Source organism: Nyctereutes procyonoides, unplaced genomic scaffold (assembly GCF_905146905.1).
Source record: "Nyctereutes procyonoides isolate TBG_1078 unplaced genomic scaffold, NYPRO_anot_genome, whole genome shotgun sequence".
NCBI classification, from domain to species: Eukaryota; Metazoa; Chordata; class Mammalia; order Carnivora; family Canidae; genus Nyctereutes; species Nyctereutes procyonoides.
This window is the reverse complement of record NW_026575044.1, coordinates 10,216,460-10,241,105: the sequence shown is the minus strand read 5'-3', so window position 1 is coordinate 10,241,105 and position 24,646 is coordinate 10,216,460. Positions and strand designations below refer to the sequence as shown.

General features: G+C 44.0%; 1 long non-coding RNA gene across 1 annotated transcript; it reads right to left on the bottom strand.

Moving 5' to 3' along the window:
- Positions 1 to 3,533: 3,533 nt before the first annotated feature.
- On the bottom strand, positions 3,534 to 19,282 carry LOC129508893 (uncharacterized). Its single transcript, XR_008664247.1, has 3 exons — positions 18,848 to 19,282; positions 17,214 to 17,421; positions 3,534 to 3,982 (listed from the first exon to the last, which is right to left on the bottom strand). It is a non-coding gene; the product is annotated as an uncharacterized LOC129508893 (long non-coding RNA).
- Between the last annotated feature and the right edge of the window lie 5,364 nt (positions 19,283 to 24,646).

Here is a 24,646-nt window from a genome sequence, read left to right as displayed (position 1 = left end):
CTAGACCCAATAAGTTTGGGATGTCCAAGACATCCAAGTAGGAAATGTCAAGTAGACAATTTGATCTTCTCTCTTGGAGCTCAGAGGTAGGATCTGGCTGCAGCTAAACCTTTGGGGCTCCTGGTATACAGGTAGTAATCACAGCCATGTGGCTGAGTAACACTACCAGGAGCATGGTTGTAGGCAGAGAAAAGAGAAGGTCCAAGTGTAACAGCACTCCAGCCAGTGTCAAAGGTTAGCATGCTTCAGGATAACACACCCCCTGCTTGCTGATGCAAGGCCCTTAATCCGTAACAGAACTAATCCCCTTTCTTTGAGATTGGCAGATACCTGGCCTTGGGGAATGAGGGACCAGAACGTTGTTCCCAGGCCACAGAGGCCAGAGCCTGTTTGAAGCCACCTTAGCTTTCAGATGACCCCAGCAATCTTTTACCAAAATGTTTTCTCTTTTAAGACCACACAAAGGACCTTATTTGTTGTGCTCAAGATTGCGAATCCGAGAAAACCACCTAGGAGCCAACATGGATGCAAGTACATGAGGGTTTATTAGCAAGCTCGAGCTTGGGTTCAAGTATACCCGACACAGCGGAGCAGGGACTTGGACCCTGAGGGGGGTTTTTATGGGCTGGTCTAGGGGATTTTCAGAAGGGGTGGAGGAATTTCTTAAGCTCTGTTTTCATTCCAATATGGGACTTTCTGTCTCTGTCAAGGGCGTTCTGAGCTCTGTTTTCATTCTGATATGTGACTTTCTGTCAAGGGCATTAAGCTCTGTTCTCATTCTGATATGGGACTCTCTGTCAAGGGCATTCTGCGTTTTTTCCTGTAAAGTTCAGCTCTTATTCACAGGGGCCTAAGGTGGCTGTACTTGTGCTAACGCTAAACTTGAGGTGGAATGGCCTTAATTTTCTCGGCCTCCACAATTAACCAACCTTTGCACACCTGCAGACCTTTTCCTCCTTTGCAGAAAGAACAGACTACTCTTATACCACCCCCAGGTGCCAAGAAAGCAGATCTTCTCAGACAAACCCTCTCTGAGCATTAAGAAATAAGAATTTCTTGCACAACTTCCAAGCACCAAGCTTACTCTGTAGCTGGCATCACTGAGTCTGCACGTAATCAAGAAATGACACAGACCACAACACTCCGTTAGCTGATCAATGCCCTTTAAGGGTGCCTGGGTTGTGCAGTCGGTTAAGCATCCAATTCTTGGTTTCAACTCAGATTGTGATCTCAGGGTCATGAGATCGACCCCCAGGTGGGGTTCCACACTCAGCACGAAGTCTGCTAGAGATTCTCTCCCTGCTGTCTGCTCCTCCCCTGCTCCTGCTCTCTCTCTCTCTCTCAAATCAATAAATATTTTTTTTAAAAAAAAATAAAGCCCTTTACAAATGTCTGGGCCAGGCAAAAACGTCAGATTTGGGTTTGGACAAGGGTCCGCCTTCTCCCCAGGTGGCTGACCTCCTTAATAAAGTTCATATTGCTTTCCAATCAAAATTCTCTTGAGCATTGACCTTTGGAGAGCTATGGGTGCCTGAACTTGGATTTAATTAGCATAAGAACTGAGCCTGGGGACACTCCCATATCTAGAGCTGCACTGTTCGGTACAATAGTCTTTGCTCACATGTGGTTATTAAAATTAAATTTTAAACTAAAGTTAAAATTCAGCTCTTCAAGTATGCTAGCCTCATTTTAAGAGGGTAACAGCGCACAGGCCTACTGATGTAGTTTTGGAATGTAGGTGAAGTTTGGTGGGGTAAGGTCCAGAGCCCATGGCCGAGATAGAATTCTTAAGACATTTATGGTACAAAAAGGTGATTTCATTAAAGCACCAGAATAGGACCTGTGGGCAGAAAGAGCTGCTGCCCGGGGTTGTAAGGGGTGTCTGATTATATACTTGGGAGTTGGGGGTGGTAGGAAAAGAGAGGTTTTCAAGAGAACTTTCATAGGCAAAAGAGGACCTACAAGATGCTGGAGGCCTTGCCATTGTCAAATTAAGGTTGTTGCCCCATCCCCACCCCCCACCTCCCACTCCCCAGCAAAGTATTAACATTCAGAAGGTTGGGAGCTTCCTGGAGGAACATTACACTCTGTACCTACCTGTCAATGGGCTGCAAGTTATAAGGACATTTAATTGAATCTACAGTTCCCTCTGGAAGTTAGATTATTGATAAGCAATCACTAAGACATTTGTGAACTGAGAGAGACTGGTGTCTGGCAGGACTGTGATCCCTGAAAGTTAACCATTTGTTTTTCTTTTCCCTTAGCTTTAGGGCAGCCAGGGCTACCTGAGGAAGGTCACCCATGTCCCACCTGTGTGTGGGCAGGGGAGGCCTGGTGTTTCAGCTCCTGCTTTGTCCTCAGCTGCCTCCTGCTCCCTCGTTCCTACCATACTGGAGAGTGCAGACACAGAACGTCTGGATCAGTGCAGAAAGTTCTGGACCGCACTGATTTAGAGGGGAAGAAGGGGAGGAAGGGGAAAGGAATCAGCAAAGGTACAGAGGAAACCAGGGGAGTGTGGTATCTTGGCAGCCGACAGAGGAAAAATATTTCTAGAAGACACTTCACAGTGCCCAATGCTGCTGGGACTGAAAATGAGCACTGGCTCCACAGTGCGGAACAACAGGAGCAGAAATCTCACTGTGAAATCAAGCAGTTTTATTGTCCAGGGGAAAATAGGACAAGGGCAAGATCTGTGCTAGGAGTCAGTGGGACAGTTAGGGAGTCAGGGCAGGGTCTCCAACACAGAAATATGGAGTCAAGGCATCTAAAATCAAACAGCACCGGCATCCCATTGTGCAGCTGAGACAGAACCGCATTGACATTCTGCTTTGCAGCCTTTGCAGAAATGACATCTGCAGAATGTCCTAAAATAAGACAATGAACCATGAAAGCATTTGTCAGTATCACGGGCAAGGGACAGGTAAGACCCAAGTCGCTGGATGTCATCAAAAAGGACCGTAAGCATGTGGACATTCACCTAAGAGGTAGACAGGTACGTGACCAAAGCCCCGATTGGCATGACTCACCATTCCCTGATTGCTTAAGAAAGTTCCACAAAAGACCCCATAAAAACTTAGGAACTAAACTTAGGAACTCTGAGGGCAACCCACTCAGGCCACCCTCCTTCTCTGGGAGCTTTATACTCTTGCTCAATAAACTTTGCCTTGCTGCCCTCATCATTCTTCAAAGTGGCATGACCAAGAACCATGGGCACTAAGGGGACACCAAATCCTGTAACAGCAAGAAGGAGAAAGGAGATCCAGAGGGATACTTTTGGTTTGTTTCTTGGTTGGTTGGTTGGTTGGTTGGTTGGTTGATTGGTTTGTAGGACAATCCAGCAAAAAAGAAACTGATGATGTGGGAGAGAAAGGGGAAGTGCCCGGGAATGACCTTGAATCAAAGATAGGATAGAGGCTAGTATGCCCCCGGCACCCCAGATGGCATGTCAGAGACAGCACTGGGGCATGGACGCAGGAGATGGATTGGTGTAATGAGCCTGTGAAAATCCCCATCTGATTAGGTGATTTTTATTTTTTTATTTTTTTATTTTTTTGCAGTGATGTCTGAAGCCAAGTCTCCAGTTGGGAGTGAAGCTGGAGGAAATAGAAGCAGGAACAAAGGAGGGAGGGGGTGCTCATAACCATCTGGGGTAAGACAGTGCAACCAGCCTGCGGAAGTGAATGCTCACACATTTACAGCAAGCCTCATCCAGAGGCTGCCTTCGTTTCCCTCAGCCAAGTTCAGCAGCACAGGTGTGGTGTTGAGTGAGAGGAGTGCTGGATCTTGCCAGGATTATGGTTCCAGCCCAGGGATGTGACCAAGCAACAGGAGATATCTCAGGCTTCTGAGCACAAGCACGTGCTTGTCTTCTGCTTCACAAAGGGGAGGGGATGGGATGGGGTGGGGGTGTGAGGCTTTCGTTTCTTGCCCGTTGCTCCAAACAGTAGGTACAGAGAAATTATATTTTTGTTTAGTTGGGAGCCTGGCAAAACATCAAAATTTGCTGAAGTTAGAAATAACACTTATTAGGCATATGTTGATACATTTATATGATATACAAATACATACGCAAATAAAACAAGGAGAATAGGGCTCCAGGTCTTTAAAAAGAAAGACAGAGGGGCACCTAAGTGGCTCAGTTAAGTGCCCAACTCTTTCAACTCAGGTTGTGATCTCAGGGTCGTGAAATCAAACTCCACGTTGGGCTCCACACTCAGCATTCAATCTGATTCTCCTTTTCCTTCCATTCCCCACCCCTGCCCTCACTTGTGCTCTCTCTCTACCTCAACAAATAAATAGTAAAATCTTTATTTAAAAAAATCTCAGAACAGTCTGCTAGCTGGTGTCTGAAATCCTAATGACTCAATAGAAAATGTACAGATAACAGATAAAGAGCTTCTCAAGGTGGGCATGTGTGGTGCTATTTGAGTGGACATATTTAAGAACCAGAGATTCTCAAACTGTACCATGCATCAGAACCACCTGAAGGTTTTGTTGAAGCAGACTGCTGGCCCAGTCCACAGCTTCTGATTCATTAGGGGTGGGGTGGGGAATCTGAGAATCTGCATTTCCAGTAAGGTCCCAGGTAATGCTGCTGCTGCTACTGCTCTAAGACCATACTTTGAGGACCACCGGTAGAGAAGATTGCTTCAAAAGAAACACTGAAGAGAACAGGATCAGAGACTGTATATTTGGTGGGTATCTTTGGCACTCACCAGAACCCCTCATGTGAAGGTGCTAAATTATTTCAATACATTGATCCTTTACTGAGTGTTGGCTAGATACAAGCACCAAGCTAGGGTACATTAAAAATATAAAAACAAGCTGTGCCTCCTCCATCTAATTACCCTTCCTCACTTGACAGGGAAATCTGGATTGTTATTTGATCCCCAATGGGTGTACACCACCCTCCATAACCTGACTCCTCACACTTTATGATTTAATAGCATTACATGCTTCCAATTCCCAAGCTCACAGTTTTTCATACCTTCATGATTATGTCCATATTCTTCCTTCTGAGAAAAGTGTCCTTTCTGTTTCTTCTTGCCTGAATAAAACTGACTTCAGAACTTAATTCAGACTTCCTAGAACCACTGGGTTAGGACTCCCAGGTGCCCCATGATACCCTGTACACACCTTGCTCCATGTCATTAAGGAAGCACCTCTTTCCCATGCTCTGAAGCTTCCCTGTGGAGAGGGCTCCTCAGAACAACACTCCTGACCTCCTTTCCCACCTCTCTCCCAGCAGAGGAGAATGCTTATCTGATTGGTGAGTCAGGAGAAGGAAAAGGTGTTCCCTCTATCTTTTCAGCCGTCTGTGTGCAGAGCTGATTCTGCTTTGCTCTCCACCATGTCTAACTGTGTCAGTGCCCAGATGACAACATCTGTCTAACTCAGGGGTGAAGGATTAGGGAGCCCACTGTGGCCACACACCCAGCACTCTTTAGAAAGCTGATATAAACTGATCCATGCCTGATTCCTCAATTAGATCCCAATTTGGGCTGAGAAGAGAAAGTTATTTATCAGGTTTCTCCATCACTAACATAAATTATCAGCCCATTACACATTCATCCAGCTGACTAAGACCAATATCTTACTCAATGCAATCCCTATCAAAATACCAACAGCATTTTTCATGAGACTAGAACAAATAATATGAAAACTTGTATGGAACCACAAAAGACCCCAATGGGGAAGGCAATCTTGAGAAAGAAAAACAAAGCTGGAGGTATCACAATTCCAGATTTCAAGCTATACTACAAAGCTGTACTAACCCAAACAGTATGGTGCTGGCACAAAAATAGACACATAGATCAATGGCACAGAATAGAGGGCATAGAAACAAACTCACAATGATATCATCAATCTGTGACAAAGGAGGCAAGAATATACAATGAGGAAAAAAACGTCTCTTCAGTAAATGGTGTTGGGGAAATTACAGCCACATGCAAAAGAGTGAATCTGGATCACTTTCTTACACCATACACAAAATTAAACTAAAAATGGATTAAAAACCTAAATGTGAGATCCAATAAGAAGTTACTATCCAAAACATATAAAGAAGTTAAATAACTCAAGACCAAAAAATATATATATATATGCAATAATCTGATTAAAGTGGGCAGAAGACCTGAATAGACATTTTCTTCGAAGAAGACATCAGATGGCCAACAAACACATGAAAAGATGCTCATCACTAATCATCAGGAAACAAGACACAACAAGTGTTGGCAAGGATGTGGAGAAAAAAGACTATTCGTGCATTGTTGGTGGGAATGCAACCTGGTGCAGCCACTGCGGAAGACAGTATGGAGGTTCATCAACACATTAAAATAGGGATCCCTGTGTGGCGCAGCGGTTTAGCGCCTGCCTTTGGCCCAGGGCGCGATCCTGGAGACCCAGGATCGAATCCCACGTCGGGCTCCCGGTGCATGGAACCTGCTTCTCTCTCTGCCTATGTCTCTGCCTCTCTCTCTCTCTCTGTGACTATCATAAATAAATAAAAATTAAAAAAAAAACACATTAAAATAGAGGGTGCCTGGGTTGCTCAGTCCACTGAGCATCTAATTCTTGGTTTCACCTCAGGTTGTGATCTCATGGGTCCTGGGAGTCTGCTTGAGATTCTTTTCCTCTGCCCCTTCCCCATCACCTCTCTCTCTCTCTCTCTCAAATAAATAAATAAAATCTTAAAAAAAAAAAAAAAAGAAGTATATCCTGGGGCTCCCAGGTGGCTCAGTCAGTTAAGCATCTCCCTTTGGCTCAGGTCATGATCCCAGCCAGGGTCCTGGGATCGAGTCCCAAGTCAGGCTCCCTGCTCAGTGCAGAGTCTGCTCCTCCCTCTCCCCCCCTACTGGAACTCTCTCTTTCTCTCTGTCTCAAATAAATAAAATCTTTAAAGAATAAATAAATAAACAAATAACCTTATTTTTATTTTATTTTTATTTTTTCTTTTTTAAAAGATTTTATTTGAGAGAGTGAGCAAGAAAGAGTGAGCACAAGCAGGGATAGGGAGAGGCAGGCTCCCCACTGAGCAGGGAGCCCGATGTGGGGCTCAATCCTAGGACCCTGAGATCATGACCTGAGCCAAAGCCAGACACTTACCAACTGAGCCACCCAAGCACCCCAAAAGACCTTTATTTTAAAACCAAAATTTGGGACCTTATAAACTTTTCCAATATATTAACCTAGTAATTTCCTTGTTCTGAAACTCATGGAATTTCCTACTCTCCTATAAGAGAGCCCCTCTGTTTTACCATTTTACTTAATTTAAAAGTATTTCTTCCTCCCTCCCTCTTTTGTTCACCCCCTCTTCCTTCCTTCCGTTAAATAAATGATTCAAGCCCTGTGGTAGGCCCTGAGAATACAAAGAGGAGCAAGGCAGATAGACTTCCTCGATCTCAAGGATTTCTAGTCTAGCAGAGGAAACCGTAATACTAACATTTTTAATTAGCAAAAGAATTATGCCTACAATCCCTTCAAAGTAGCTGCTTGTCACTCCTTCTAATCTTTATCCACATGTGCATGACTTGTACATGGTCAGAAGCAGAGTGTGAACACAGCTTTAAACTCTATATTTTCCTTCTTAACATTTTTTGATGAGTATTTTTTTCAGACTTCATACTATATTCAAATTTGTGAAAAAAATCCACATAATACTGATAAACATAGAGGTTTGTTTTTGTTTTTTGTTTCTAAAGATTGTATTTATTTACTCATGAGAGACACACACAGAGAGAGGCAGAGACATAGGCAGAGGGAGAAGCAGGCTGCCTGTGGGAAGCCTGATGCAGAACTCCATCCCAGGACCCCAGGATCATGACCTGAGCTGAAGGCAGATGCTCAAAGACTGAGCCGCCCAGGTGCCCCCTGATAGACACGGTTTAAGGACAGCAGCCCTCTGTAGATGTGCACGGAGATAATTTTCATCTGTCAATTTACTATTGTAAATTATCCTGCTGTATGCATTTACATAAATAAAACTTTTCACTCTTTTGCATAATTTTGTTACAATAAATTTCCAAACCAAAGATTATGGAGTCGAAGCTCTTGATATATATTTTCTAACTGTGCTGTTTTTATCAAGGGTTCCTAACTGGGTGTGGTTTGAACTTGTTTACACCTGTCAGTATTATATAAACCTGAACTGCTTTTTATAGCCATTGCCAAGATACCTGCCCCAAAACAAAATCTTGTTAAAAAGATTCTGACTGGGACGCCTGGGTGGCTCAGCAGTTGAACTTCTGCCTTTGGCTCAGGGCGCGATCCTGAGGTCCTGGGATCAAGTCCCACATCGGGCTCCCTGCAGGGAGCCTGCTTCTCCCTCTGCCTGTGTCTCTGCTTCTCTCTCTCTCATGAATAAATAAATAAAATCTTAAAAAAAAGAAAAAATATTCTGACTCCCATTTTATGTGGCAGAGAAGGATTCCCACAGACATTTAGGCATTGTTTGAAAGTGCCTGCTCACGTGCCATTCTTTCAGTACTGTCTCACTATTGAAAGAGCTATTTTATTTTATTTTTATTTTTTAAAGACTTAATTTATTTATTTGACAGAGAGAGAGCACAAGCAGAGAGAGCTCCAGGAAGAGGGAGCGAAAAGCAGACTCCCCTCTGAGCAGGGAGCCTGAGGTGGGCTTGATCCCAGGGCTCTGGGATCATGACCTGAGCCAAAGGCAGACGCTTAATCAACTGAGCTGGTCAGGCACCCCGAAAGAGCTATTTTGTTTTATTTAATTTTTAAGAACTATTTTAAATAATCTTTTGGCAAGAGTATAAAAAATATCATTAAGATTTTTTTAATGCCCAGAAATGCCTACACATTTCAGAACATCTGCTTGCCCTTCCCATGTCGTTTTAATGTGTCTCCATGTTTCTGGGCACATGGATATTTCACTTGGTTAAGCATCTGTCTTCAGTTCAGGTCATGATCTCAGGGTCCTGGGATCAAGCCCCAAGTGTGTAGGGCTCCTCACTCAGCGGGGAGCCTTCTTCTCCCTCTGTCTCTGCCCCTTCTGCACTCATGCTCTCTCTCTCTCTCTCAAATAAATAAATAAAATCTTTTAAAAATATTTTTATATTAAGTTCTTCTCCCCTCAACATTTATTTTTGAAATTGCTCAAACCTACGATAAAAATAATACAATGAACACCCATATATCTTCTTCATAGATTGTTAATACTCTGCCACTTTTTCTGTCTATCCTCATATATATATATATGTATTTTTGCTGAATCATTTCAAAACAAGTTGCAGACATAATAAATTTTGCCCTTAAATTTTCCAGCATTTATTTCCAGAGAACAAAGACATTCTTCAACATGACCATACACTGTTATCACACCCAAGAAATCTTATACTGTTATGGTTATGCTAGATAATATTTGGGACATATTTAAATTTCAAATTGTCCCCAAAATCTCTCACAGGATTTTTTAAACATCTGAGACCCAGCTGATAATCATGCATTGCATTTGGCTGTTGTATACTTCTTTGCTGCTACTGCAGCACCCCCAAAGGAACACAATGTCAGCTTGTCTCATTGCTGGTGATGCTGAGTTATGACTCAGTTAAGGAAATTTTCCCTTCTGGAATGAAGAGATAATCTTTCATGTAAAACTTGGAGACTGTGCCCCCAATGACTTTCTTCCTTTCACTCAACAGTGTGGTGATTCTGGCTTGGGTCAATTATTACATGGATTTTTGCAAAAATAATTATTTTTTAAGATTTTCTTTGACTCTATCATTCCTTTTACATTGATTAGTTGGAATTGTCTCATAAAGAAGAGCCATGCAGGGGCACCCAGGTAGTGTAGTCAATTAAGCATTGGACTCGATTTTGGCTCAGGTTGTGATCTCAGGGTCGTGAGATCAAGCCCTGCATTGGACTCCACGCTTAGTGGAGTCTGCTTCTGTCCTCTCTTTGTCCCTCCCTTCACACACACACACACACACACACACTCTCTCTCTCTCTCTCTCTCTCTCTCTCAAATAGAGAAATAAATTAAAAAAAAAAGAAGAGCCATACATTCCCTCATTTAACTTTGTTTTAGTATTACTAAAAGTTTGTGGATTACTTTTTCACTGAAAATGTAGAATCCATTAACATCTTGTTTTTAACACAAAATCGCCCCAAATAGGGCAGCTCGGGTGGCTCAGGGGTTTAGCATCGCCTTCAGCCCAGGGCACGATCCTGGGGTCCCGGAATCGAGTCCCACGTTGGGCTCCCTGCATGGAGCCTGCTTCTCCCTCTGCCCCTCTCTCCCTCTCTCTGTCTCTGCCCCTCTCTCCCTCTGTCTCTCATGAATAAATAAATAAATAAAATCTTTTTAAAAAATTGCCCCAAATATGACCAGTGCAAGCCTCTTGAAACTACTTCTATGCCTTATTTTAATGAGGCAAATCTTATAGACAGCAAAAGGTATAAATCTTAAGTGTACAATTTGAAATCTTATTTTTTATTTTTTTATTTTTTAAAAGATTTTATTTATTTATTCATAGAGACACACACACCCACAGAGGCGGAGAAGCAGGCTCCATACAGGGAGTCCGATGTGGGACTCAATCCAGGGTCTCCAGGACCACACTCTGGACCGAAGGTGGCACTAAACCGCTGAGCCACCCGGGCTGCCCCACAATTTGAAATATTAAAAATAAAAAAGACTTATATAACCAGCACCTAAATAAGATACAGAACATTTCTACCATCCCAGAATCATTCCTATTACCCTTTGTCAATCAATCCTTTCGTCAATAGGCGTCAATCCCCTATTCTGATTCCTACACAGAGATTAATCCTGCTTGTTCTTCCCATGTTGTTTTAATGTGTCTCCATGTTTCTGGGCATTTCCTTCCTTGCACAAGGAAAGGTTTCTGGCTCACATTATCTCTACACTAGCTCTGGAATCAGCCATTTCTCCAAGGACCCCTATTCTTTTAATGAGAAGTCATATTTAGACTTTAGGATCTGAACGTTATCATTGTTATTGGGATATCATTGTTTCTAAGCCTTTTCTTTTTTTAAAGATTTTATTTACTTATTCATGAGAGTCACAGAGAGAGAGAGAGAGAGGCAGAGACACAGCAGAGGAAGAAGCAGGCTCCCTGCAGGGAGCCTGAGGTGGGATTCGATTCCAGGTCTCCAGGATCAGGCCCTGGACTGAAAGCGGTGCTAAACCTCTGGGCCACCAGGGCTGCCCTTCAATGGACAGAATCAGGAAACCACACACTTAGAGGAAAGCTAGAAGAACATGACAAAACCAATCAAAAATAAGTAGCCGACCTGATACTGCATTGCCCTGAATACACATGTATGTATATTGTATACATTATCGGTATCAGCCTGGACTTGTGCACTTTTTTTTAAGATTTTATTTATTTGTTCATGAGAGACACACAGAGAGAGGCAGAGACACAGGCAGAGGGAGAACCATGATGAGGCACTCGATTCCAGGACCTGGGGATCACAACCTGAGCAAAGGCATATGCTCAACCACTGAGCCACCCAGGTGCCCTGCATTTTTATTTTATTCAATGGCTTACAAGCTTTTACTATTATTATTTATGCTAATATTTAAATTGTTCCATATTTAGCCAGGAAGAGGTTTTCACACTGGCTCCTATATCAATAAGGAGTTTTTTAAAATTTTTTTAAAGATTTATTTATTTATTTGTTTGAGAGAGAGAGAGAGCAGAGGGAGGGGCAGAGAGAGAGGGAAAGAACCTCAAGCAGACTCCATGCCCAGCACAGAGCCAGACAAGGGGCTCAATCCCACAACCCTGAGGTCATGATCTGGCAACCCCTTTTTAAAAAAATCGTATGCCTCAGGGCACCTGGGTGGTTCAGTCAGTTAAGTGTCAGACTCTTGACCTCAGCTCAGATCTTGATCTCAGGGTCATGAGTTCAAGCCCTGAGATGGGTGGGCACGGGGCCAACTTTAAAAAAAAGTCTTAAGCCCCAAAGTCTCACCACAATTGATATTAACAATAATTCCCTAATATAATGTCATATTCAGTTCATGGTCAAGTTTCAGGATTACCTCACACTGTAAGTTCAGTTTAAATCGGCTTCCAAACAATATACATTATTTGTTTATAAACTTTGTAAGTCTCTTAATCTATAACAATGCCTTCTACCCTCATGTATTTTCATGCTATTTATTTGTTGCTGAAATCACATCTCTTGTCACCCAGAATCACCCACATTCTGGATTTGGTTGATTGCACTTCAATATGTCATTTAACATTTTCCTTTATTCCCCCAATTTCCTGTACATGAATAGGTAGACCAAGACGCTTGATTACATTCAGGGCAATTCTTTGGAGGAGAATGCTTTGTGGTTGGCACTGTGTGCTCCGTATTATATCATATCATGAGGCACAGAGCATTAGACTCTCCCACTTGTAGTGATCAGTTCAGTCGTTGGGTTGAGGTGGGGTCAACTTGATTTCTCCACTACAAAACGCCACATCCACCATTCACCTGACTGGCAGGCATTGATAATTCTTATTTCACTAGTGTTTTAAAGCCATAAAGTTCAAATTCTGTTGTTCCTTCTGCAATATTATGCTGTAATTGTTGTATAGAGAAGAAAATGCCTTATCAACTATGATTACCCTGGAATATTGTTGGTCAAAAAAAAAAAAAAAAAAAAAAAAAGAAGGGCACCTGGGTGGCTCAGTCAGTTATGTGTCTAACTCTTGGTTTTAGCTCAGGTCCTTATATAAGGGCCCTGGGATTGAGCCCCATATTGGGATCTGCTTGTCCCTCTCCTCTCTCTCTCTCTCTCATAAATAAATAAAATCTTTTTTAAAAAATGAAAGAAATGCTTGATTCCTTCCCTTCATTAATTTTTCCGAATAGAGGCAGCTGGGTGGCTCAATGGTTGAGCATCTGCCTTCAGCTCAGGGCGTGATCCCAGGGTCCTGGGATCAAGTCCCACACTGGGCTCCCTGCATGGAGCCTGCTTCTCTCTCCGCCTGTGTCTCTGCCACTCTGTGTGTTTCTCATGAATAAATAAATAAAATCTTTAAAAATTATTTTCAGAATAATAACAGTGACCAATGAACATTTTTAGAATTCCTATAAATTCATGGATTTTTATTTAATATGCTTCAACACATCATAGTCAAAATTGTTTTTATGTTCAAACTGTCCCATTTTTTGAACAGTAGGATTCCCTTTGAGTTAGCTTATGCATGCTTTTTCTTCTCTATCGAGGTATAAAATAAACATAGTAAAGTCAACTTCCACTAACCTTAAATATACAGATGTTGAATTTTAACACATATATGCATCCAGTAACTACCACTCAGATCACTCAGATCAAGCTCTCAGATGTTTCCAGCCCCCAGAGGGTTCCCTGAGATCCTTTTCATTCAGTACAACCCTTTCCAGGGGGACCCTCTCTTCTGACTTCTCAAACTTCATATAAGTGAAGCCATTCAGTATTTACTCTTCTGTACCTGGTTTCTTTCACAGAATATCTGTAAGACTCTTCCATGCTGCAGCATGTACCAGGAATGTATTATTTCTTATTTTTATTGCTGTGTAATAGTATATTGCATACATCAACCCAAATCTTAGTTTTTATTCTTCTGCTGATAGACCTTTAGGTCATTTCTAGTTTTACTATTAGGAATAAAGCTGCTCTAAAAAAAAAAGGAATAAAGTTGCTCTAACCTTTCTGGTACATATTTCTTACTGCTCGTGTAGACTCATGTCTTGGGATATGTATCTATCAATGAAATTGCTGTATTGAAAGATTGGACTCAGGACACCTGGGTGGCTCAGTGGTTGAGTGTCTGCCTTCAGCTTGGGGCGTGATCCTGGGGTCCTGGGATAGAGTCCCACATTGGGCTCCCCACAGGGAGCCTGCTTCTCCTCTGCCTATGTCTCTGCCTCTCTCTCTGTGTCTCTCATGAATAAATAAAATCTTAAAAAAAAAAAGACTGGACTCTGGCCATTGTGGATATTGCTAAGCAGTTTTCAACAGTGGCTATTTTAGTTACACCGTAGACAGTGGCTTCGGAGAGAGCTCTAGTTGAATCCTCACCAACACTTGGTATTGTCAGTCTTTTTCATGTTTAAGCCATTACTGTTGGTATGTAGTGGTACCTCATCCTGTTTTTAATTTACTTGTATTTACTTGTAACTAATGATACAGATTGGCTTTTCACATATTTGTTGATCATTTACATGTTCTCTTTTATAAGATACCTATTAAGAATTCCCTGTCCTCCCATGGTTGTTTCTTCTTGGTGATGTTAAATTTGATCACTTGATTAAGGTGGAACCTGACATACTTCCCACACATTAAAAGGCTCCTTTCCCCTTTGTCCCAGTTAAGTGATCTGTGGAGAGAGACTGGGAAACCACATGAGTGTCTGGCTCACTGACTTCACATCCACTGATGACCTTTGCTGGATAAGCAACAGCAGTGGTTGTATGGTGGGCATCAGTACAGTCTCGATAGGAGTCTCTCCTGGTCTGTGCCTTGCATTTTCACTGTTCCAATAGTATCTTTTATGGAACAGAATGGCTTCATTCTAATGAAGCTCAATTTGTCACTTTTCTTCTTTTAAGGCTAGTGCCTTTTGTTTTCTGTTTAAGAAATCTTCGCATTCTGGGGGCGCCTGGGTGGCTCAGTTAGTTATGTGTCCAACTCAATTTCAGCTCACGTCATGATCTCAGAGTCGTGGGATTGAGCCCCATATTGGGCTCTTCTCTGGGTCTGGAGCCTGCTTGGGGTTCTCTCTCCCTCTCCTTCTGCCCCTCCACCCCATTCTCTCTCTCTAAAAAAATAAATAAATAAAAGAAGAAAGAGAGAAAGAAACCTTTATGAACTCTAAATCTGTACATTATTCTAAGACGTTATTGTTTTACCTGACACATTTTCATCCATGATCCATCTTAACATTTTATTAGGGTGCCAAGATTCACTTTTCCCCCCATGCACATATCCAGTGATCCTATCAGCATTTGTTGAAATAAATAGGTATATTTTAAAATTCGTAGGGGCACCTGGCTAGTTCAGTCTGTGGAGTGTGGGGCTCCTGATCTCAGAGTCATGGGTAGGAGCCCCACATTGGACGTAGAGCCTACTTGAAAAAGTAAAATAAAATAAAAATTGTGACAAATGTGACATCTGAACAAGTTGATGAGCTGAGTGGGGGAAATTTGAACACTGAATATTTGATGATATTAAAGTGTTAATGTTATTTTTTTAAGATGCAAACATTGTTTTCCCTTTTTTTAAATTTTTTTTAAGATTTATTTATTCACTTATGATAGACAGAGAGAGAGAGAGAGAGGCAGAGACACAGGCAGAGGGAGAAGCAGGCTCCATGCAGGGAGCCCGACGCGGGATTCGATCCCGGGACTCCAGGATTGCACCCTGGGCCAAAGGCAGGCACCAAACCGCTGAGCCACCCAGGGATTCCCCTAATGTTATTTTTCTTAAATGTAATCATGGTATTATTGCTAGTTTTTTAAAAATTCTTATCTTTTAGAGATATATAGATGTATATATATATATATATCTTATCTTTTTTATATATAGTGAATTTTTTACAGAAAAAAATGATATGATGCCTGGGATGGCTTCAAAATAATCTGGGATACATATCAACATCAAGAGTTAAAACATCTTTGTATTTCAACTATAATGGTTATTTCTTCTAATCTGGATAAATATGTCATAAAAATTAAAATATCCTCAAGATGAGGAAGGAAGGTTAACGTGTTACATTGACTAACATATGCTCACTTAGCTGTGCATTGACTCCAGCTAATTGCACACCCACATGTAGCTGTCGGACATGCTCTTTTTGGTGCTGCCATCTGCTGCCCATACATGAAGGAGACACCTCCAAATATTTGACGCAGAGTCATGGGGGGGGCTGTGTTTGGTGGCTTGATGATGTTTCTCATCTCTGCTTTCTTTTTACTTTTTAAGATTTAAAAAATTTTTAAAAGGATTTTATTTATTTGAGAGAGACAGCACAAGCATGAGAGAGAGCTCACACAAGTGAGGGGAGCAGCAGAGGGAGAGGGAGAAGCAGACCCCCGGCTGAGCAGGGAGCCTGACACGGGGCGGGGGTGGGGGTGGAGTCTCAATCCTAGGACCCTGAGATAATGACCTAAGCCAAATGTAGATGCTTCACTCACCGAATCCCCCAGGTGCCCTCATCTCTGCTTTCCAGGAATGTCAGCAGACATATGAGGATCCAGGTTTGGTCTCATCCGGACCCAGGCCTTTGTTCCATGAACATACATGTAGACTGCCTAACAGTTGTGAACATTCCAGGAGATGGTGGGTTTTGCTGATTTTTAGGTCTTGCTTTGTATTATTCCTTGTATCTTTGGGCTCTCCCCCTCCTCCACTGGCATTCAAACACATGCACAGGTATAAACTTCCCTTCCAGCATAGTTCTTATTAATTTTGTCTACATTTTATATTTTCTCTGAACTCAATGATGTTGTTTTGTATAAGATTTTCCCTAAATTCTGGGAAGAAAAAGCCCCCATACAATTATTGTAAACTGGAATATTTCAATTAATAAGTGTTCCGTAATCAGAAAGATGCTATAACATCAAACCAAGTGATACTTTGGCACTCTGTGTTTTCTTTCCAAGGCATTTCTTTCTCACCTTCTGTGAGAAGAGGGATCAAGATCAAGATCCCTTGCCCTAGACTTTGACCAGGCACAGGATGTGCAGGGGCCACCAGGTGCGCCCCTGTGCTCTTTTCACCCAGAGGCCGCTTGTTTTGATTGGCTTTTGTGCTCCCCTAAAAACTTCCCTGGGCATTCTCAGAGTAACCCTTTCCACCGTTTTAGCTATAAATAGCAGCTCTTGCACCCCAGTGCCCTTAGCCGAAGCCATGTTTTAATCTTCTGGGAGTCACTTGGGAGACAATCCCAATCTGTGTTTCACTCTCTTTCTGAGACTATCCTTGCACACATAAAAACGAACATTTTTAGGCTGGCAGAGATACTTACCAAATGTGAGTCTCATTAGTCTTTGTCATGTTTTAAAGCCTGCTGCCACGGAAGGAACCCTGATGACGGAATGGAGGAACATGCTACAAGCATTGCTCTTATACCTGCTAATGTCATTTCATGCACATGTGGCAGGAGGGGCACAGGTGACCTGCCTTGGCCTCACTCTAGTGGGGTGGGTCTCCTGGCATCAGCACACGTCATCAAAACACTTACCAATATCTAACAATAAACATTAATATGAAGGAGGTTTGTCGTCTTGGTGCTCATCTCTGAAGTATCATGGCTGGGGGCAAGTAGGGAGGTGTTCTCCAGAATGGCTGGAATGAAGGAGGCCATGGGAAGTGAGGCAGGATGGGGAGAGGGAGCAGAAGAGGAGGCAGGTGCTTCAGGTGGTCTGAGCACCTGAAGAGTGGAAGGTCACCTAAGAAGAAGAGTAGAGAAGTATTTGCACCATCATCCAGCCCTTGAGTGTGTCTTTGGTCACCAGTGGGTAGGAATGAGTTCTGAGCACCTTGCCAGGAGTAGAGGAACAGTAATAGTGGGGCATGACTACCATTTTCCTTGGCTGACACATCTGCTAGCTATCTTGAGACCCAAATTGTCCAAATTAGATTGTCTATATGAATTAAGTAAGAGTAAAAGTAAACGAGGAAGAAGGTTAGCATCAAGATGGAGACATAGGTTGTTCATGACCTTAGTCTCCCTCACAAGAAAATCAACTAGCAACTAAACATGGACAAGACATTATCACTAAAAATCCCAGAACACGGGGTGGGAGGGTGGGTAGGGGAGGCTGAAACAGCCCCTGGAACACAGTGAAGAAGCCCCACTTGTCAGAGTGAGCACAGTCTGAGACTTCACCCAATCATGTTGGAAGCCCAAGAGGAATGGTTCCATTTTGATCACATCCTTCCTTCCCCTGGCCAACACAGCAGAGCTCCAAGGGGGCACCCTGGGCCCACCATTTTCCCAGTGGGTAAAAGAGAACTTAAAGCGGACATCCAGCTCTCCAATGTTCTGGGATGCTTCTGGGGAAGCCCACTGGGTACGGCCTCATGGAGATCACCAGGGGAACCCATGGGGCTCCACCAGTGGGGATCAGAGAGAGATATGGACAAGGAGGCAGGGGTTACAGCAACCAGTGCTTAGATTTTGGAGGACCACATACCTGCTGGCACCAGTGTCCCGACCAGACACCAGGCAGCAGCTCTGCCCATCTGCAGAGCTAAGCTGGTGGCCCCTTCTGGCCAGGGACCCTGACTGACTTGGAGTTCTGTCTGATTTTGATCCCCACTCAACTGGGCTGAACCCGATGTGGAGCACATCCTACATCCTGCCTGGGCAGGAAAGCAAATTCACCAACGCACCCAACTGCTCGGCATAGCCTCCAGTCTTGCCCCTCTGGAAAACATGGCCACAGTTGCCTGGCAGCCTTGAAAGACATTCTACGGCCCCTATCTCTCAAAAGCATGCACTCCCTCTCAAATAAATAAAATCTTAAAGAAAAAAAAAAAGAAGAAATGGAGATCTATGAACTGTCTGACAAATAATGAAGAATAATTCTCTTACAGAAGGTCAGCGGGCAGACTGCACGAACATGCAGACACCCAAGCAAACTTAGGAAAACAACGCATGCACAAAACGAGAAACTCAGCAAAGAACTAGAAACCATTAAAAAGACACACACAAGCAGCAATCCTAGAATTGAAGAACGCGGTGACCGCAGTGAAGAATTTAATAGAGAGGCTGAGCTGGAGGCTGGGTTAGAAAGGGCCTTCTCTGGGTCACCTCTGTGCTCCTCAGGGTTCTTGGCAAGAGGCGTGGTGTTTGCTTGGCCAGGTCCTCACCTGCGGTTCCAGGGCCAGCTCCCAGCTCGCGCCCTGGGCCTGCTGCCTCCTCTCTCATTCCTGAAGGCGGTGGGGGAGGGGAGCGAGCAGGTGCTCGAGGAGCGCGCCTTCGCTGCAGAGGCGCTGGGATCCACCTTTACTCATCGTGGGTGACAGCCGTCAGGGTTTGTTTCAGCCTCACACCATCAGCTAGAGATCATGAGTCCAGAGCACGTCATCTGTTTCTCGAATAATTTCTTGGTCCGTGGATGCCATTTGGATTTTCCACAGGATTCTTCTCTGCATTCCGAGTGGGCGCAGGAAAATCCTTTCTGTTCACTCCTCAGCGTTATCTTCCTCCTGGGAGGCTGGGCACCTGCATAAAGAAGATGGCGAAAACAGACAAGGCGCTGGGACCCCAGGAGAGGTTTGCAAAACAGCGGGCCCTGCTCGCTGGGCGGGGCCCGACCCGCGCCTCCTCCCTCCGCGGTGGCTCCGGCGGCGCCCGGCAGCCCAACCTGCCGCAGTTCCTCTTGCAGCCCAGCAGGTGGCGCGCCGAGCACCAACGCCGGAGCCCAGGCCCCCCCACCTCTTGAAAGCACCCGCCCAGCCCCACTGGCTAGAGTTTTGATTGATTTTCCATCTCTTCGAGCACTGACTGTTTACACACACTTTCCTTCCTTCCTTCCTTCCTTCCTTCCTTCCTTCCTTCCTTCCTTCCTTCCTTCCTTCCTTTCTTTCTTTCTAGATTTTATTTATTTATTCATGAAAGAGAGAGGCAGAGGGAGAAGCAGGCTCCACGCAGGGAGCCCGATGCGGGGCTCGATCTCACAACCCCGAGATCAAGATCTGAACCGAGATCGAGTGGGATGCCCAATGCGCCCCCAGGGATGAGTAGGCTTTTTTTTTTTTTTAAATTTATTTATGAGAGAGAGAGAGAGAGACAGAGAGGCAGAGATACAGGCAGAGGGAGAAGCAGGCTCCATGCAGGGAACCTGACATGGGACTCGATCCCGGGACTCCAGGATCACACCCTGGGCCAAAGGCAGGCGGTGAACCGCTGAGCCACCCAGGGATCCCCGATGAGTAGGTTTTATGAGCACTGGAAATAGAGGGTGCTTGTGGGCTTCTCCAAGGCATAGGGTGCAATTGAAGCGAGGACAGTGGCCTGGAATGAGCTGCCCTGGGCCTCGGTGTCAAATCCTCAGGAGGCCCAGTCGGCGCCTCACCGCACTGAGTGAGGGCAGCAGCAACCAGAGCCTTGGGAGGCGTTGCTCACTGTGCCCTTCTCTGTGCCCTTCTCTGGCATCACTGGAAGTGCTGGGCAGGCTGTCAGGTGTGAAGGGAGCACCTGCGACCAGGCACCCAGACCCACAGTCAAATCCCAGCTCAGCCAACTACTTATTTAATTATTTAATTTATTTATTCATGATAGAGAGAGAGAGAGGCAGAGACACAGGCAGAGGGAGAAGCAGGCTCCATGCAGGGAGGCCATCGTGGGACTCGACCCCGGGTCGCCAGGACCACACCCTGGGCTGCAGGCGGTGCCAAACTGCTGAGCCACCTGGGCTTCCCTAAGGTGATGCTTTTAATCCAGGGCCCAGGGCAGGCTGGGTGTTCACAGATCTGCACTTCTGCCAGAAAGACAGTTTAGCCATATATTGCTCACAGATGTTATGTTTGCTGGCCTTGTCTCCACAACAAAATTTTGAGCTTCATAAGGTCATGGAGCAGGTTGCCTAGCACCGGGCACACAGTAAACAATGAATAAACAGATCTCTGTGCCAAGTGCCAATGCCAGGATACTCAGATGTTGGCCCTTCCAACATCAGTCAATGTTCCAGAAGCCAGTATATTCAGGCTTATAAATTCTGGAACTTTTCCTTTTAAGGACTTAAACTTTCTCTATGATGATGTCACATGAGATGCTCCCAGGATCACAGAGAAATTCTACTACTACTCCTACTACTAACTAACCTTTATTGAATGTCTACTGAGTACCGGACAGTATGCTTTGTATGCATCAGCTTATATGATTAATATTAATATTAATATTATTAATAATTGATAAGTATACTATTATAATATTATATTACTATTATATTATTAATAACAACCTTATGGGGTGATTTATCATTAGTCCCACTTATAGATAAGAGGCCGGTGGCAGAGGACGGGTAAGGAACAAATGAGGCCTATGCACTAGCTAGGGTGTAAGTCCAGGTCTTTTTGATGATGGAGCTCTTGCCCATGGCTACCCTGCTGTACAGCCTCCCAGCCTGTGAGCACCTCACACAGCATCCAGCACAAGTAAAAGGTGGCTCTCTTCCCTCCATCAAGAGGTGTATCTATCAAATTTAGGTTGAAACCATTCCAGCAGTGAATAGGCTGGGTATAAACCCGTCTCTCGGCCCTCAGGTGATCCAATCACAGTCACAAGCTGTAATGTGCTGCAGAGAAGTACAGATACTTGGAGCTCTTCCAGCTGAGGCTGGAAGGGGGACAAGATGTGAGAATCCAAGCACCTGGTGCCTCATGCAATGACATCATCAGCAGATACAACCGTCCCGGGAGGTTGGGGAGTGCTTCCCAGGGGAGCACTGGGAAGGCAAACAGAAGGTAGGAGGGCCCCATGAGGATCGGAGAGCTGAGCTGGGTGTTCCTGAGAGATAGAAGCTCTGTGTCCTCTGTCCCAACCCTGAGACCAACAGCCTCTGACCCAGATGCTGGCCATTGGAATCTCTTCTTTGGGAAAAAAATAAGGTGAGCTTGCCACGGAGCTTATTTACTACACAGATGCACAGAGCTATTTTGAGCAACTGTGCCCAAGAATCCTTCTAGTGCAACTTGTGTAACTGGAACTAGGTCACAGAGTAATCTCGCCAGAGTCGGAGGATGTGCATCTGGAAGGAGAACACAACCCCAGGATGGTAAGAGGAGTCCTCTTGTTAACCCATTCACATTCCTGGACAAAACTGAAGACGTAAGACACCTGGGAATAAAGGGGACTGAACATTTTCTGGTAAAATTGGTGATAATCTGGGATGCCTGGGTGGCTCAGTGGTTGAGTGTCTGCCTTTGGCTCAGGTCGTGACCCTGGGATTGGGCCTGCTTCTCCCTCTGCCTGTGTCTCTGCCTCTATCTGTGTCTCGCATGAATAAATAAATAAAATCTTAAAAAATAATAAAATTGGTGATGATCTGACCACAAAATAAAGGTAAAAGCACCAAGCCCTCTAGGTTTTGTTTTGGTATTATCATAGCTGCCAAGGGTTGTCATGGAAACCAGCAAGGGTGTCAAATTCTAGCACTCATGGCTTTGCGAAGAGGATTTGAAGGTACTCTGATGGGAGCTTTTAAAAAATAGAAAATGTCTTGAACCCGGATGAGCTGACCTCCAAGTTTTCTCTCTGCCTAGCCTGAAATGTTGTTTCTGTTTATCTTTTCTGGTTACACAGACTCTAATAATGCAGCAGGAACTGGTTCCGGGGAAGTCTATAAAATGTTCCATGAAGGTTTCTTCTCAATTGTCAGAGGCCGAAACCTAAGTTGACCGAGGCTAGGTCAGACAATGGGGAGAGGCAAGGTTCGTTAGCTTGCACAAGGAGGGAGGACTAAAGCTGTCTTCAAAATTATTCAGAGACCCCAAGATGGCATTAGGAGTAACTCTCTGTTTTGCCACCTGTCACTGTGGTGTCCATCTGTGGGTAGACCTCATTTTAGGCTCCTCCGGGGCAAGGATGTGTTTGCTAGCAGTTCTGAAGTCATTTTTTCACATTCTGCCAATTTCAGTTCAAGGGATAGATTCTTGGCTTCAGGATGGAAGAAACCTCCTGGTTGGGTTTGAATGGATCGGGCTGGGATCACCTGCTCCTGGGCCAGTTGCTGTGAGGCGTGTGTGAGGCAGGACCACACACCCTGCATCCCCGAGATGAGGAAGAGGAGAAGCCCCCCCAAACTTCCCCAAACTGTGTAAGTAGAGAAGGGAAGAGCTACTCCCTGCCCAAGGCCCATCAACTTTTTTGTCAAAATGGCTCTCAGGTAGCTGAGTGCTGTAATGGATCTAAAAAACTAATTCTGTGTAGGATGTGTGAGCAGATGATGGCTAAATATGGTGTTCCCTCTAGGGGAGCACAGCTCTGTCAGTCCAATCAGGGAGAAATCACAGTACTGTAGGGCACTGGGGTGGCTCAGTCAGTTGGATGGCCAACTCCTGATTTTGGCTCAGCTCATGATCTCAGGGTCCTGAGACGGAGCCCCACATCAGGCTCTGGGCTCAGCACCGAGTCAGCTTGAGATGCTCTCCCTCTGCCCCTCCCCCTGCTCCTTTGCTCTCACTCACTTTCTCTCTTTCTCAAATAAATTAATTAAAAAAGAAAAGAAAGAAATCACAGTACTGTAAACAGGGAAGATTTAATATAAAGTTTCTAAGTACAACAAGGGTTGGCAGATATAAGAACCAGCCACTGCTACCCACAGAGCTGAGATCTCCCATCCCAGACTGAGATCCACACTCACTGAATAGTAGGGATGCTATGATGGTGCCATGCAGTGGAAGTTTGTGGAAATGTGCCCTCTGGAGTGTGGAGAAAAGCTGTTTACAGGGAATCGTCTTGAGCCCCCCAGGCTCTCTGCTGGAAAGTTGCAAGGTGTAGGGGATACCCAGTAGGGTGCAGGGCAGATGCTGCCTGCTGCCTGCTGCTGGGTGTAGTCCAGGGCAGAAGCTGGGTGCTGGAGGTGCTCTGAGTGTCCTAGGAGCCTGGCACTAGAGGACCCCCACATGCTCAGGAACCTGCAGAGTGTGCACCCAGGAACCAGGAGACAAATAAACCGCTTTTCCTCCTGCAGTGTCGCTCTGGCACCCTCTGTTGACAAAGTTCAGTGCCAGCTCCACTGAAAAAATATTTAAAGGCCCAGATCCATTTTCACACTGTAATCCAAAAGGGTGAATAATTCGGAGCTGAATCACTAAATCAGTAAACCATGCAATACCCACGATAATGATGGAAATGCTTATTTTGATTTATTTTGATTTCAGTTTCGATTTAGAAGCCATAAAGCAACCAGAAGGTATTTAGCTCCCTTTATGTGCTATGTTTAGATTAGAAACAAATGGGAATAAGGTGCTAAGGTGAGTTCTGAGCAGTGGTGTGATATGATGAGTGTAGTTCTACAACATGAAGACCATTTTTGATACTTCTGTTCACTGTGTAGGAGAGTATGCTTCTTCCCCAGGAATTAATTTTTTTTAAATGAGATTTAAAATTATTTAATCGCACCATTTTACATATACAGGCAAAAAATAAATAAGATGTTGTGATCCGGTGCTGGCCAGGTGTTGATACAGACACACGCAAACAGTGCTGGTCCCCTTCAGTTTACTGAGGAGTTTCTGATTTCTGGAGGAATATATTAAAGAGCCTTAAAATCCCATCCCTTTATTCAATAATCCAACACCTCTGGATATAAAAATATTCCTAAGGAGATGATTCAAAACAAAGATTTCTCTGTACAATAATGTTTATGGTGGTATCAATTATCATAATTAATAAGTATATAATATACTATATATTTAAATTAATACAGTTATAATAATTGCTATAATATTATATATAACAAATTACTATGCTTAACAATCATAATACTTTAAGAAGTAAAAAGGCCAACTGTCCAGTGAATAGAAAATGGTTCAGTAAGTGAAGGTGTATGGACTCTCTCCAACTCAAAATAAATGTGACAACTATATGGAAACACAGAAACATGAGGATAAAATTAGGCAAAATTAAGAAGATAGAGCAGGATGATGTTTACATATTACAAT